At 43.8% G+C, this 17,062-nt stretch overlaps 1 protein-coding gene across 1 annotated transcript in view; it reads left to right on the top strand.

Moving 5' to 3' along the window:
- LOC308325643 (NACHT, LRR and PYD domains-containing protein 1-like) overlaps positions 1-17,062 on the top strand; it is a gene marked incomplete at both ends in the record, with an annotated part of 72,491 nt that overhangs the window by 6,263 nt on the left and 49,166 nt on the right. The gene's annotated exons all lie outside the window — the stretch shown is intronic.

Raw genomic sequence — 17,062 nt, 5'->3', positions numbered from 1 at the left:
ACAAAGGGCCCTATCTTGCGTCAGGGGCACTTCTCCGTAATTTGGGGATTTAGCATTGTGTAAGAGGCGTTCCCCCATTAAATTAGCTATCTTATGCCACAGTCTAAATCCTTAAAACACCTCCGCTACCTGTTACATTATGCATAGGTGTGGTTTGGGCGTTACGCAACTTAAACCAATCAGTGTGCCAGGTACCATAATCCATTATACCTGGAGTGAACCTTATGGAAGAGCAACGCGTGCTGCCTTGGAATATATTTCAATTAGATACAGAGGGTTGTTGTGTGTGTTCACATTACGGGTGGTTTGAAGAGACGATTTCCGTTGTCCTAAACCTGTGTGCATAAGATAGCAAATATAGGGAAAGCGCATCAACACGCGTACAGACACACCTCCAGCCGCAAACATGTATAGTGGGTTGTGTGGCCGCAAGATAACGTTTACGCATAGTGGAAGCTCCTAAATGAGTAATTCACGTAAAGTGTTTAATGCTTGCGGGTAAGGCATGGGATACGATACAGCCCAAAGTCACAAATCATGAGAAGAACAACAACACAATGCAGTGCCTCAAAGGTATAAAAGGACAGTGGAGTGCTATAGGGGTTAAGGTGGAGTCTGAGGAGGTGATGAGATCCAAACTGGGCAGCAGTGTCTGGATGAGCTGCAGGGCCAAGATAATGACAGGAGAAACACTGTAGTGTCAGCTAGTGGAGACGTTGTGTTAGACAGTTAGACATTGATGCATTGTTGTTCTACTTCCTACAGAGTGAAACACTGTAGTGTCAGCTAGTGGAGACGTTGTGTTAGACAGTTAGACATTGATGCATTGTTGTTCTACTTCCTACAGAGTGAAGCACTGTAGTGTCAGCTAGTGGAGACGTTGTGTTAGACAGTTAGACATTGATGCATTGTTGTTCTACTTCCTACAGAGTGAAACACTGTAGTGTCAGCTAGTGGAGACGTTGTGTTAGACAGTTAGACATTGATGCATTGTTGTTCTACTTCCTACAGAGTGAAGCACTGTAGTGTCAGCTAGTGGAGACGTTGTGTTAGACAGTTAGACATTGATGCATTGTTGTTCTACTTCCTACAGAGTGAAACACTGTAGTGTCAGCTAGTGGAGACGTTGTGTTAGACAGTCAGACATTGATGCATTGTTGTTCTACTTCCTACAGAGTGAAACACTGTAGTGTCAGCTAGTGGAGACGTTGTGTTAGACAGTTAGACATTGATGCATTGTTGTTCTACTTCCTACAGAGTGAAACACTGTAGTGTCAGCTAGTGGAGACGTTGTGTTAGACAGTTAGACATTGATGCATTGTTGTTCTACTTCCTACAGAGTGAAACACTGTAGTGTCAGCTAGTGGAGACGTTGTGTTAGACAGTCAGACATTGATGCATTGTTGTTCTACTTCCTACAGAGTCAAACATGGAGGAGAAGATTGGCTTACTAATCCTCAACTGAGTCAACTCATTACAAAACGTGAGTATCTGTGTCTACATTAACATTTTATACACTGTATACTTAGTTGATGTTGTCCTGAAAACTCTTGTGCTCTCTACTCTCTGCTCTTGGCCTGGTCCTTAACACCATCAAGATGAGGTCATGTGGTCTGACAGAAACAATGGGCCTCATTCACTAACCTGGTCGTAAACAACATGTATTTCGTCTATATTGGCATAAGTTCAGTTCTGACGTGCGATGCATGAAAGGTGGTGCAGAGCCGTGATGTGTGCAGATCACAGGTGGATCTCGTTTTGGTTTGAAAGTCACAAGTGATCTCCCGTGTCGATCATTGGCATGGTTCCACGCTCCATTTAACACCATACAAGACAACTGGAAATATAAATCTCACCTGTGTGAACTGAGCGGTGCAACTATACATTTACTGTTATAGTTACTGTACTGCACTGTGCTCTGTACTGTATTGTAGTGTACTGTGCTCTGTACTGTATTGTAGTGTACTGTGCTCTGTACTGTATTGTAGTGTACTGTGCTCTGTACTGTATTGTAGTGTACTGTGCTCTGTACTGTATTGTACTGCACTGTGCTCTGTACTGTATTGTAGTGTACTGTGCTCTGTACTGTACTTTGATTATTTTGGGGAAGGGAAGAGAGAGACAGACAGGTACACAGAGAGACAGACAGGTACACACAGACAGACAGGTACACAGAGAGACAGACAGGTACACACAGACAGACAGGTACACAGAGAGACAGACAGGTACACACAGACAGGTACACAGAGAGACAGACAGGTACACACAGACAGACAGGTACACAGAGAGACAGACAGGTACACACAGACAGACAGGTACACACAGACAGACAGGTACACAGAGAGACAGACAGGTACACACAGAGAGACAGGTACACAGAGAGACAGACAGGTACACAGAGAGACAGACAGGTACACACAGACAGACAGGTACACAGAGAGACAGACAGGTACACAGAGAGACAGACAGGTACACACAGACAGACAGGTACACAGAGAGATTATTATCTCCAGATTATTGTGGGGGGTCCCCAGATGGCCAAATTGGCCAAAAATGTCAAATAGTGTAAGAAAGTGGAAAATATTGTGGAAATAGCAGATCTACAAGCTCACAATGCCTCAAACTAAATGGAATGCCTACAATTCCAAGTGCTTGTCAATGTTGATTATTTTGGGGGGGTCCTCCGTTCAAATATGATTATTTTGGGGGTCTCCAGTTCGAATATGATTATTTTGGGGGGTCTCCAGTTCAAATATGATTATTTTGGGGGTCTCCAGTTCAAATATGATTATTTTGGGGGTCCTCAGTTCAAATATGATTATTTTGGGGGGTCCTCAGTTCAAATATGATTATTTTGGGGGTCTCCAGTTCAAATATGATTATTTTGGGGGGTCCTCAGTTCAAATATGATTATTTTGGGGGTCCTCAGTTCAAATATGATTATTTTGGGGGTCTCAAGTTCAAATAAAATCACACTGCAGAATGTCTCTGCCCAGGGGTGCAGAGACATTCTGCCCCCTGGTGGAGACTTTAAGACATTCTGCCCCCTGGTGGTTGGACAGTGACGATCTTCTTTATTACATTTGAATTGTACTGAAATAGGACTAAATCTGTATTAACACTGCAGTGAGTTTGTAGATCAGTCTGTGTGTGTGTGTGTGTGTGTGTGTGTGTGTGGGGGTGTGTGTGTGTGTGTGTGCGTGTGTGCGTGCGTGTGTGTGTGTGCGTGTGTGTGTGTGTGTGTGTGTGTGTGTGTGTGTGTGTGTGTGTGTGCGGGTGCGTGTGCGTGTGCGTGCATGTCGGTGTCAGTCAGTGAATGATGTATTTAATGTTTACTGTGTTGTTTTCTCATCAGATTTCCAGCGTCTCACACTGGACTCAAACACAGCACACTGTAACCTCTCTCTGTCTGAGGACAACAGGAAGGTCACACGGGGGTCACAGAGGTCAGGGGGTCCGCGTCCTCCTGATCACCCAGACAGGTTTGATGTCTGGGAACAAGTTCTGAGTTCACAGAGTGTGACTGGACGCTGTTCCTGGGAGGTAGAGTGCAGTGGAGGGGTTAATATAGCAGTGGCTGACGGAACAATCAGCAGGAAAGGACGTGGTCTTGACTGTTTGTTTGGAGGGAATGATAAGTCCTGGAGTCTGGACTGTAATGGTGTTTATCGTTCCAGTTACTATGTCGAACACAACGGACAGTTGACTGTCCTCCCTGTCAGTCCCTCTAAAGGCTCCAACAGAGTATCCGTGTATGTGGACCGTCCCGCTGGGACTCTGTCCTTCTACACAGGGTGCTCTGACTCACTGAGACACCTGTACACCTTCCAGACCAGGTCCACTGGACCTCTCTATGCTGGGTTTGGGTTCTGGTCCTCCTCCTTCTCCTCAGCGTGTCTGTGTGAGCAGTAAGTATAATGGACACACACACATTTAATTCCAGACCACGTCCACACACACACACACACACACACACACACACACACACACACACACACACACACGTAACACACACACACACACACACACACACACACACACACACACACACACACACACACACACACACACATGTAACACACACACACACACACACACACACACACACACACACACACACACACGTAATTCCAGACCAGGTCCACTGGACCTCTCTATGCTGGGTTCTGGTTCTGGTCCTCCCTCTGCTCCTCCTCAGCGTGTCTGTGTGAGCAGTAAGTATAATGGACACGCATTTAATTGGAGTCCTATTTTAGTCATTTGTACATTATTTAGTCTTAGTCTAGTCTTAGTCGACTAAATTAAGACTCAATACAATTAAAATGTAATAAAGAAGATCGTCACTGTCGGGTGAAGTGTTAGAGTCCAACCACCAGGGGGCAGAAAGAATGTCTTAAAGTCTCCACAGTGTGATTTAATTTCAACTGAGGACCCCCAAAATAATCATATTTGAACTGAGGACCCCCAGAATAATCATATTTGAACTGAGGACCCCCAAAATAATCATATTTGAACTGAGGACCCCCAAAATAATCATATTTGAACTGGGGACCTGCCATAATTATCATATTTGAACTGGGGACCTGCCATAATAATCATATTTGAACTGGAGACCCCCAAAATAATCATATTTGAACTGAGGACCCCCAAAATAATCATATTTGATCTGAGGACCCCCAAAATAATCATATTTGAACTGGGGACCTGCCATAATAATCATATTTGAATTGGGGACCCCACATAATAATCACATTTGAATTGAGGACCCCCAAAATAATCATATTTATAAAATAATCATAGCTGTGTAGCGCATTCGGTGACGTCTGACAGCAGCTCGTCCAAAACCGACCACTTTTTAACATCTTTTAGCCTTACTTTTTACTTCATGTTAGTTTACTGCTATCATACGCACTTACTTTAACCCATTTTGGGCGGGAACCCATTTTGATGTTAGCATCATGTCGTGCTTTAGCTATTGAAAAATAGCAGACCTACAAGCTCATAGCGCACCACCGAGTGGCGCGCTACGAGCTTGTAGGTCTGCTATTTTTGAAAGAGTGAAGAGCAACTGAAGACATTTTTAGAATCTGATCTCAGGTCAGAATGGGTTAATAACAACGCTATCGGATGTACAGAGCACAAGCTGGAAAAACATATTATTTTCAGATGGGGGTCGGCGGCCAATTACATATAATTGTTGGGGTCCTTGACATGACATATTGAGCACCACTGATACAGAAACATGAGGTATTTCAGAAAACTGTCAGAATTTAGAAGACATTTTATACATTTCGACGTCAGGCCTAAATGGGTTAATTTTTTTAACAAGTTACAAGATAATGAGCTTTCCGGGCCATTTGAATCATTATAATTCATCCTCCAATGTTAATCTACAGATTAATGAGAACCTTTGTGAACCTGTACATATTTATTAATGAATTGAATTGAGGAAACCAAAAATAATCATATTTGAATTGAGGAACCCCGAAATAATAACACACACACACACACGCACACACACACACACACACACACACACACACACAGCATTGTCACTCAAAGTTGGAATCTATAATTTTATTGTGTGTGTGTGTGTGTGTGTGTGTGTGTGTGTGTGTGTGTGTGTGTGTGTGTGTGCGTGTGCGCGCGTCTCTAGACTCCATCATTCCAACATGGACACAGTGAGGACAGAACCCTCTAGACTCCATCATTCCAACATGGACACAGTGAGTACAGAACCCTCTAGACTCCATCATTCCAACATGGACACAGTGAGGACAGAACCCTCTAGACTCCATCATTCCAACATGGACACAGTGAGGACAGAACCCTCTAGACTCGGGGCACGGTGGCACAGTTGGTAGTGCTGTCGCCTCACAGCTAGAAGGTCCTGGGTTCGATTCCCGCTCGGGGCACTGTGGGTGCTGGCGGCGTGTTTCCTCCTTCGCGTCATCAGTGCCCATACCCGAAGGCGGGGTTGGCGAAAGGGCCTTTCTGTGTGGAGTTTGCATGTTCTCCCCGTGTCCACTAGGGTAGGTACCCTCACATGTTCTCCCCGTGTCCCCTAGGGTAGATACCCTCACAAAAACATGCAGTAATCCTGGTCTCTAAACTGCCTCCCCCTGGCCAGCCGGGGCGCCTGATGGAGGGGAAAGGAACTGGTTGGAATAACGTGTTCCTTCCACGCGATATACGTCCAACCATGGAAACTCCCCCCTGTCAGGTGTAAAGGAGCAACTTGGACACTCGGGCATGAAGGGAGCATGAGTTAAGTCCGTTGCTCTCCCCAGGTTGGTGGAGGGTGTGTAGAGCCCAGGATCACAGTAGATGATTGGCACAGGGGTGAAAAATGGGTTACAAAATCGTGGGATAAAAAATATATTAAAAAAAAAAGAACCCTCTAGACTCCATCATTCCAACATGGACACAGTGAGGACAGAACCCTCTAGACTCCATCATTCCAACATGGACATAGTGAGTACAGAACCCTCTAGACTCCATCATTCCAACATGGACATGGTCAGGACAGAACCCTCTAGACTCCATCATTCCAACATGGACATAGTGAGGACAGAACCCTCTAGACTCCATCATTCCAACATGGACACAGTGAGTACAGAACCCTCTAGACTCCATCATTCCAACATGGACATAGTGAGTACAGAACCATCTGCTCTGCACAATAATCACAGTGACTGAACATCAGGAAAGACACTGATCATTTCCTGTCTGCTTTGTTGTGTCTTTCAGAGCCATTTTAGGCTAGGCCCTGCCCGAAAACATCGGGTTGGGTCGGGTTCGGACAGAAATTGACAACTCTACTGGCAACGCATGTTATAACATCGGCCAAAGAGTCAGGACTCAGCCAGCAGTCAGTTAGCAAGGATATTACATCTGTATGAGCTGACGCTGTGGAAAAGTCTTGGGTTCATCTTTGTCTAATTACTGATTTTATTTTCCCTTTCTCTATATTCTCTGTAGGGTACGATGCCTTTGCATGGCGAGATGGAAGAATGTCCTGTTACAGAGTCACTGTCCTCTCTGGAAGTTCATGCTGTTACAGAGTCACTGTCCTCTCTGGAAGTTCATGCTGTTACAGATTCACTGTCCTCTCTGGAAGTTCATGCTGTTACAGAGTCACTGTCCTCTCTGGAAGTTCATGCTGTTACAGAGTCACTGTCCTCTCTGGAAGTTCATGCTGTTACAGAGTCACTGTCCTCTCTGGAAGTTCATGCTGTTACAGAGTCACTGTCCTCTCTGGAAGTTCATGCTGTTACAGAGTCACTGTCCTCTCTGGAAGTTCATGCTGTTACAGATTCACTGTCCTCTCTGGAAGTTCATGCTGTTACAGATTCACTGTCCTCTCTGGAAGTTCATGCTGTTACAGAGTCACTGTCCTCTCTGGAAGTTCATGCTGTTACAGAGTCACTGTCCTCTCTGGACATCCAAGATGAAACTGAGCTAAGTTCATGCTTCAGTGGTTTGAGGATAGAAGAATCCGTCTCCCTGCCTGGTTCTCACAGCTTACCGTCACTGAGCCAAATCCCACGTCTAGAGAACAAGAGCGTAAACGATGTCACACTACTACTGGACAATACACAGACATTTACACCCGACATCGTTCTTGTGGAAAACAAGGAACGCTACAGGTTCCACTGCACCCACGCTGGACTGTTCCAATGCAGCGTGACCGGCCTGGGGTTGAAGATGGAGACAGAGGGAGAGGTGACTTACGGGACAGTCCCGTGGCACCGGGGCCTTCTGTCCCAGCTGAGCAAGAGGCCCGCGGGACCACTGTTTGACATCAAAGGTCCTCAGGGGTCCGTGTGTCAGTTGCAATTTCCACACTGTGAGATCCTCTCCACGGGTGGAGGCAAGTCCTTGTCTGTTGTCCACGTGGTGGATGATGACGGCGTTGAGCTGATCAAACCCTGTGTGGTCACAGAAACTCATGTTATCATAGATGTAACCGGGTTGTCTTTATTTGGTCTCATCATGGAGATGCTGTTCGGGCCCAGGCCTATCCAGGTACTGGTGGCACTGTTTTATAGCCCACCGATTGAGCATGATGATGACCCCATGTCAACGCTGAATGTACTGCTGCTACCCAGCAATGTGGTGCTGAGTGACGTGAAGAAGGAAAGGAAGGAGATGCACGGAGAAGAGAGTTACATCGAAAAGCCTCCCTGCGTACTAATCCCAAAGAAGACATATACCCTCTCCACCTCGCATCGGGATGATGCCGTCGTCATTGAACCACACAGAGCAGGCTTTGAAGTCGACGGATCGTGCTATCACAATTACATCACGACGTTTCAAGTGACTTTAAAGAAAAGGATGAAGATGGTCGAGCTGCTTCTATGGGACTGCGACACTGTCTGTGCGTGGGAAAGCTGCGTTGACTTTTCAGCTCCTGCTGTGAGCCGACAACAGAGCCAACGCGTTCAGCGCACAGCGCACAGCGAGCAGGCAGAAGACACCCTCTCACCCAAATACGGTGAAATGGCACAGATTAACAATTCAAATATACACACCTAGAAAACACCCGATCTCACTCTCCCTCTCCCTCACGCGGTGAAATAGCAATCTGTCGCGGTCAAAACAGTAGTAGTGTAACATGTAGGGATTGTGGGGGTTTATGTAGGGACTTAAACAGTAGTAGTGTAACATGTAGGGATTGTGGGGGTTTATGTAGGGACTTAAACAGTAGTAGTGTAACATGTAGGGATTGTGGGGGTTTATGTAGGGACTTAAACAGTAGTAGTGTAACATGTAGGGATTGTGGGGGTTTATGTATAAAACAGTAGTAGTGTAACATGTAGGGATTGTGGGGGTTTATGTAGGGACTTAAACAGTAGTAGTGTAACATGTAGGGATTGTGGGGGTTTATGTAGGGACTTAAACAGTAGTAGTGTAATACGTAGGGATTGTGGGGGTTTATGTATAAAACAGTAGTAGTGTAACATGTAGGGATTGTGGGGGTTTATGTAGGGACTTAAACAGTAGTAGTGTAATACGTAGGGATTGTGGGGGTTTATGTAGGGACTTAAACAGTAGTAGTGTAATACGTAGGGATTGTGGGGGTTTATGTAGGGACTTAAACAGTAGTAGTGTAATACGTAGGGATTGTGGGGGTTTATGTAGGGACTTAAACAGTAGTAGTGTAACATGTAGGGATTGTGGGGGTTTATGTAGGGACTTAAACAGTAGTAGTGTAATACGTAGGGATTGTGGGGGTTTATGTATAAAACAGTAGTAGTGTAACATGTAGGGATTGTGGGGGTTTATGTAGGGACTTAAACAGTAGTAGTGTAATACGTAGGGATTGTGGGGGTTTATGTAGGGACTTAAACAGTAGTAGTGTAATACGTAGGGATTGTGGGGGTTTATGTAGGGACTTAAACAGTAGTAGTGTAATACGTAGGGATTGTGGGGGTTTATGTAGGGACTTAAACAGTAGTAGTGTAACATGTAGGGATTGTGGAGGTTTATGTAGGGACTTAAACAGTAGTAGTGTAATACGTAGGGATTGTGGGGGTTTATGTAGGGACTTAAACAGTAGTAGTGTAACATGTATAGGGATTGTGGGGGTTTATGTCGGCTCCAGTCCGTGCTATTTCACCGCGGTGAGATGGGCCTCGATGGTTCGTTTCTGTTCATAATTTGAACACTTTTATTTCTTGCAGCACAATCTACAGGATATATATATATATACTACCAGCACAAACTGTATCACTTTATTGCAATTTTTAGAATAAGAATTGTTAGCTCCTATATGGCACTTTCCATTTTAAAACAATGTCAAATGAAAACCAACAACTCAACGTTCAATCCTCCTTAACTTCAGCGAAACACTTTGTGGACCAACATCGGCGTTTCCTGGTCGACAGGGTGAGGAACGTGGGTCCCATCCTAGATGTACTCTTTGAGAAGGACATCCTAGACAATGAGGGCTACAGCAATGTGATGTCCAATCCCACCACTCAGGACAAGATGAGGGCGATCTATGCTCTCCTGACCTCCAGCAGAGCCAGAGACACTTTGCACAAAGCTCTCCAGGAATACGAGCGTTCTCTCCTTGAAGATCTGTAAGTCATTTGCATTTAATTAACCCATTTTGTGGCGGGGGCGGGAACCCCTTGTGGTGTTTTAAAGCATTATGTTACTGTATACTTTAGCTGTTGAAAAATGGCAGATCTACAAGCTACGAACTTGTAGGTCTTTTTTGAAAAATCGTGAGAATGTGCCTCGAATCTTTGAATATATATTATTACAGAGTGAACATTTTAACTTCTGGGGAGGTCCCTGGAACAACATATTATTTTCAGATGGGGGGGTCGGTGGCCAATTACATATAATTGTTGGGGTCCTTGACATGAAATATTGAGCACCACTGATACAGAAACATATAGGTATTTCAGAAAACTGTCAGAATTTAGAAGACATTTTATAAATTTCGACGTCAGGCCTAAATGGGTTACGTTTTTTTGTTTTTTTTACAAGTTACAAGAGAATGGAGCTTTTCGGGCCGTGTTATTTGAATCATTATAATTCATCCTCTTGATTCCCAAGAGCCCCACACTTTCATTACAATGTTAATCTACAGATTGATGAGAACCTTTGTGAACCTGTACATATTTATTAACGTACGATCAGCCCTTAAAACAAGGCTCCAGACTTCCCAAAACAAACTGGTCAGGCTACTACTTGGCCTCACTCCCCGAACCCACCTCACCCCTGTCCACTTTGACAGGCTGGAATGGCTTTGGGTTGATGACAGAGTAGAGCATCTTGCAATGGGTCTGGTCCACAAGATTCACAACACCACTAAGATACCCATGTACCTGTCTAAATACTTCACCAAGATACCCATGTACCGGTCTAAATACTTCACCAAGATACCCATGTACCGGTCTAAATACTTCACCAAGATACCCATGTACCTGTCTAAATACTTCACCAAGATACCCATGTACCTGTCTAAATACTTCACCAAGATACCCATGTACCTGTCTAAATACTTCACCAAGATACCCATGTACCTGTCTAAATACTTCACTAAGATACCCATGTACCTGTCTAAATACTTCACCAAGATACCCATGTACCGGTCTAAATACTTCACCAAGATACCCATGTACCTGTCTAAATACTTCACCAAGATACCCATGTACCGGTCTAAATACTTCACCAAGATACCCATGTACCCGTCTAAATACTTCACTAAGATACCCATGTACCTGTCTAGATACTTCCTTAATGTGAACGAAGTCCACACCCACAACACCAGAGGGAGTGCAACAAACCATGTGCAACCCAGATTCGGCACAAGCAAGGGATTAAATTATTTTCGCTCCTATGCCACCAAAATGTGGGACGCCCTACCAACAGTCATTAAGACATGCGAATCCCCTGACTCCTTCAAAACTGCCCTCAAAGGGCACCTACCGTTGGCTGCAATTTGAAACTGGCCCCCGTAAAATGTGAATGTGTGTTTCTGCACAGATATGGTTATTCACAGCAGCGGTCTTGTTCTTCTTCTCCTGTTAGGAAGTAAGTGATGCTGTTGATGGACCAGGAGTGTTGTGCTTCCCTGCGTGGCCACCAGATGTCCCCCTTCGCCGTGGCGTCCATATTGCCTGTGTCTCAGCCTTTGTCCCGTGCTTGTTCATGGGATTTGGGTGGGGGGTGGGGGGGGGGGGGGGGGGGGAGGACGCACGCACATTGTGATTGGCCGGAATGAGATGGTGTACAGTATGACGACGAGAGCACCCCTCACTTCACACAGGTGTGATTTTTATTGCTCTGTAAAGCTCTTTGAGCTGAACTTTAACTAATAATAATAAACAATAAAGATGTACAACTGGAATACAAACGAAAAGACAGGCTATATGGGGCAACTCAAAGAAACCATCAAAACTATCTAGCCCTATTCTAAAGTATCGCACAACCCTCTTACCTATCTCTAACCAATGAATGAAATGAAATGTACACAAAGTCAATCTACCTAAACTGTCTACGCTAACTACTGCCTAACAAAGATTTACAAAAAGTACGCACCCATACGCCGTAAGTATATATTATATATCTCTATATATATATAATTATAATCAGTTATATCTTTTAGCTCTGAACCACCAATGACCGAAATAAAGCTCAGGGGACCACACACAGGTTTAGCCCCTGGCCTATGCTTATTAAACAGATTTGATCTTGAGCGTTTTAACTAGCTCCTACACGGACAAAGTACTGCTCAGTATGAGGTGACTGAGAGACAATGCCAATGAGTGCATGACACAGGTGCAGCTAAGTAGTCTTCACAGTCTAGTCCTCTGAGCGCGGATTGGCTCCTGGTGACTAGGAGGTGGGCAGACAGCAAGGAGGTTGATGGTTCGTCTCCGCCTCCACGCCCCACAGCAGACCAGACCTGTGACTGAAAGTGTGGATCAGCACTCTGTACAATGCAACCCATTCATGATATATTATATATACATATATATACACATACAAATACAACCACGTTATCATATGATATATATATATATATATATAAATATAATCATTACTTTATCATCTCATAACTATAAACATACTCCCCGATTATGTAACACCCCCACCCCCAAATCAAACACAGTTTGACCCTCTCTCTACCAGACTCTAGACAGGGCATCTGCCATTACATTATCTGACCCCTTTTTGTGTCGAATCTCCAAATTATAGTCCTGAATGAGAATTGCCCATCTCATGAGACGCTGGTTGTGATTGCGCATGCACTGCAGGAATACCAAGGGGTTGTGGTCGGTGTAACAGACCACCGGTAACGGACTCGACCCCACGTACACTTCAAAGAACTGCAGCGCAAACAACACAGCCAAGGCCTCTTTCTCCACAGTTGCATACTTCACCTGGTACTTATTGAATTTCCGGGAGAAGTAGCAAACGGGATGGACAAGTCCACTCACATCCTCCTGTTGTAGGACAGCCCCAGCGCCCACAGCACTCGCGTCATTAAGACATGTAAATCCCTTGACTCCTTCAAAACCGCTCTCAAAGGGCACCTATACGGACGGCTGCAATTCGAAACTGGCCCCCCACCTTTTCCCCTCACTGTATATGTATCTTTTCCCTTTTTGCTTCCTATATGATGAATTCCTGTTCTGTTTTTTAACTACATAGAAGTGTCTATTTGTATGTCTCTAAATGTTTTGATGAATTGAACAATGTGGACCCTGTTGTAAACAAGTGTAATGCTTAATTGGGTCGTCCACTCACAGTTAACAGTATGTCTTTGTATTGAGTTTGTGCTTGAAATGTACTGTAATTCTACAAACTGTTAATAAATATTTCCATCAATCAATCAATCATCATCCCAGATCGATTACAATATGAATCCACTGTGCTTGACTACACCATAATAGAAGTACAATAACTTTGCATTGTGAATAAAACATCTTAACCGCAGTGTGTAATGCTAAAGATTTAATCACAGGGCTGTCTGCTTCATGTATAATTAAAAGTTTAGGACAGCGCCGCGGGCCCGTCCGCACCCACGTTGCGGCCGGAAGCGGTACTGCGCCCCTAGTGAATTTTCACTACCATAGAGACTGAACGGGGAGAGTGGTTTAGGGAGCTCGTCGTATGGACGTCATATGGACGTCTTTTTGCAACGGACTGTGGATACTCCTCGTATCCTGAGTTTGATTGTCAGGTCGTATCGACGACGTTGTACAGACGTCGTATGGACGTCTGGCTGGAACGGCGACTAGGACATGGGTTTACAGAGAGAGAGTCTGTTTGACGTCGTATGGACGTCCCGTTGGTTATGTGCTCAGGACGTCCGTTTTGGGGTTGGCGTTTACAGAGACGTCTGTTTGACGTCGTATGGACGTCCCTGACTCCCTGTTGGTTATGTGCTCAGTGAGGCAGAGATATCTGTTGGAAAGATACGTCTTTATGCAACTTGAACTGTAGATTTTTGGTTTTTTTATTGAAAATGAAAGTGTGTGATCATGCCAAAAAGCAGGCACAGGTGGTGACATAATTAACATAGGCCTGAAAAGTTAAATCAAGACCAATATACAACAGTTATAAATAATTACGGTATTTGTTGATTATTTATCATACACTGACTGAAAGTGAGGACTGGTGGGATTTGAACATAGAACCTGTCATGAGTGTTATTAGTCCACTACACACTATTCTATCTCACAGGCTCTCACAGGCTCATTAAAAAATAGTTTTAGGAGGAGTTTGAACTTGGAATACCCAGTTCAAATATGATTATTATTGTTGTTGTTTTATTTTATTTTTTTGGGGGGGTCCCCAGTTCAAATATTATTTTGGGGGGTCCCGACTCCCCAGTTCAACATTTTGGGGGGTCATGGCCTGAAAAGGCTGAGAACCATAATTTCTTTATGTTGTAAAGAATGTAATGTAATATAATATAATGAATTGAACAAGGTGGACCCTCTTGTAAACAAGTGTAATGCTTTATTGGGTCGTCCACTCACAGTTATCAGTTTTTGTATTGAGTTGTGCTTGAAATGTACTGTAATTCTGCAAACTGTTAATATATATTTCAATATATATAATATATATCAATCAATCAATCAAAACAGTAGGTCTATAGCGGTCTACTTCATTGGTTTTCATTGGTTTAATTAGATTAGATTAGATTAGATTCAATTTATTGTCACTGCACATAGTATACAAATACTTTGACAATGAAATGAATGGTGGCGTCCAACCAGAGTGCAATACAGTAATGCAGTAATGGAATAAATATACTAGTAGTTGAATGTACAGAATGTACAGTATGTACAGTAATATATAATAAATAGTAAATAAATAGAAAAATAGATAATGAAGTATAAATAGAAATGAGGAGTATGCATGTATAATTAATTCATTGGTCATAGTTTCAAACTCAGTTTCGGCACAAACAAGGGACTAAATTAATTTCGCTCCTATCGTCCTATGCCACCAAAATGTGGAACGCCCTACCAACAGTCATTTAGATATGCTAATCCTTTGACTCCTTCCAAACCGCTCTCAAAGGGCCCCTACGGACGGCTGCAAATCGAAAACTGGCCCCCGTAAAATCTCTCCCTCACTGTATATGTTTCTTTTCCCTTTTTACCTCCCATATGATGAATTCCTGTTCTGTTCCTTGACTTTATAGAAGTGTCTATTTGTACGTCTCTAAATGTTTTGATGAATTGAACATGGTGGACCCTCTTGTAAACAAGTGTAATGCTTTATTGGTGTCGTCCACTCACAGTTAACAGTCTTTGTATTGAGTTGTACTTGAAATGTACTGTAATTCTGCAAAAATAGCTGGTCAAATGGCGCCATCATGTGGACAACCCAGGGCTAGGCAACTGCTCAATATGAGTGTCAAACCTGGAGTAAACACGTTTTTAATTCACTTCCTCTTCCTCAAACAACACTAAAACTCCACCCGTCTGTCTCCCAGCATACATTACACTGGTAGTGTAAATAGAGTACCTGCCTGAAGAAACGCCTGTTCATTCACCATTACACAACGGGAATATAAGTAGCATATTTAAAGTATTAAAGTTAATAGGCGTCGACGCAGGTATTAATTTCGTCCGTGGAATTGACGGTGGAATTGTTGTCCGCCGGAGACGAAGACAGGCAAGTTGAGACAACTGAACTGATCACTCTCTGGACGCCATTATAGCCTCATCGATCGGGTAAGTGTTTTAATCACTTTATACTGGAACTACTGTCTGTACAGTTTTTACAGTGTTTATACAATGACACAATCAATTGATTTGTTTTGCAAAACAAATCAATTGATTTGTTTTTGTTTTGCAAAACAATATATTAATCAACGTCCCCCCGCGGGGGGGAGGGGAGGGTAGGGGAACCCTAACCCTAACCCTAAGAGAGAGAGAGAGAGAGAGAGAGTGTGAGTTACACTTCTTAACACAATGTAAAAACTACACAAATATTAGAGAGGAGTTCTTCCAAAAATTTGAAACAAATTTCCCAGAATTCCGAAGTATGACAGAAAGGGAAAGATTACCAGTCCTTCTGGGGGAACAGAAAGAATAATGTGCAGTTTTGGCTGCAAAATATGTCAATTCCTGTCACAGGAAAAGGGACAACCAGTAGGACACACATGCAGTATGCCATGTTTTATTTTATGCACCACCTGCTTTATTTTATATTTATTTATTTTTTAATGTCATTGATATTATGTTGTTATATGTTGTTGTTTGTCATATCTGTGATTGTGTTTTGGCAACACTTGTAAAACGTCATGCCAATAAAGCCTGTTGAATTGAATTGAAGAGAGAGAGAGAGAGACTGAGAGAGAGAGAGAGAGAGAGAGAGAGAGAGAGAGACTCGCATACACATACGTGACACATGACATAGGCCACCAAATGAATGAATGAATCTCTTGAGTCTGCATGTTCTCATTTTAGTTTCGATTGTGCAATTTGTGCCTAGCCCTGGTCCAGGTTCCTAGCCCTGGTCCAGGTTCCTAGCCCTGGTCCAGGTTCCTAGCCCTGGTCCAGGTTCCTAGCCCTGGTCCAGGTTCCTAGCCCTGGTCCAGGTTCCTAGCCCTGGTCCAGTGCTTACAGCCAGTCTCTCTCTGACGCTCTGTGGAAGTCCCTTCCGCAGCCTCCTCTGGTGATATTTTCACTCCCGTGCGAGTGTTTACAATTCCCAACAAATAAACAAAACGATGTAACTACTCACCGACACAAAGCCTGCTAGACCTTAAGGTAAAAGTCTATTCTCGTAGCTGGGAAGCGTCTCAGGTCCCCAGCTTCCACAGGGCGTCAGAGAGAGAGACTCGCTGTAAGCGCTGGACCAGGGCTAGATTGTGCCTATAGACTTCGTTGCGGTGGTAGGCTACCGGCCTACCGCACACCCAAAACATCTGTCCGTGAGCTTGTAGAACCTATAATTATGTGTGTGCGCACTGTGCGGTGCACGCTACTTTATTCTGGACGAACCACTTTCCACTTGGACGTCGACAACGACTCAGTTTCCCCTGTATGAATATGATGATAATAATAATTATTAT

This window comes from Protomyctophum bolini (assembly GCF_963924005.1).
Source record: "Protomyctophum bolini genome assembly, chromosome: 2".
Lineage (NCBI taxonomy): Eukaryota > Metazoa > Chordata > Actinopteri > Myctophiformes > Myctophidae > Protomyctophum > Protomyctophum bolini.
This window is presented reverse-complemented; position numbering and strand designations above follow the sequence as displayed.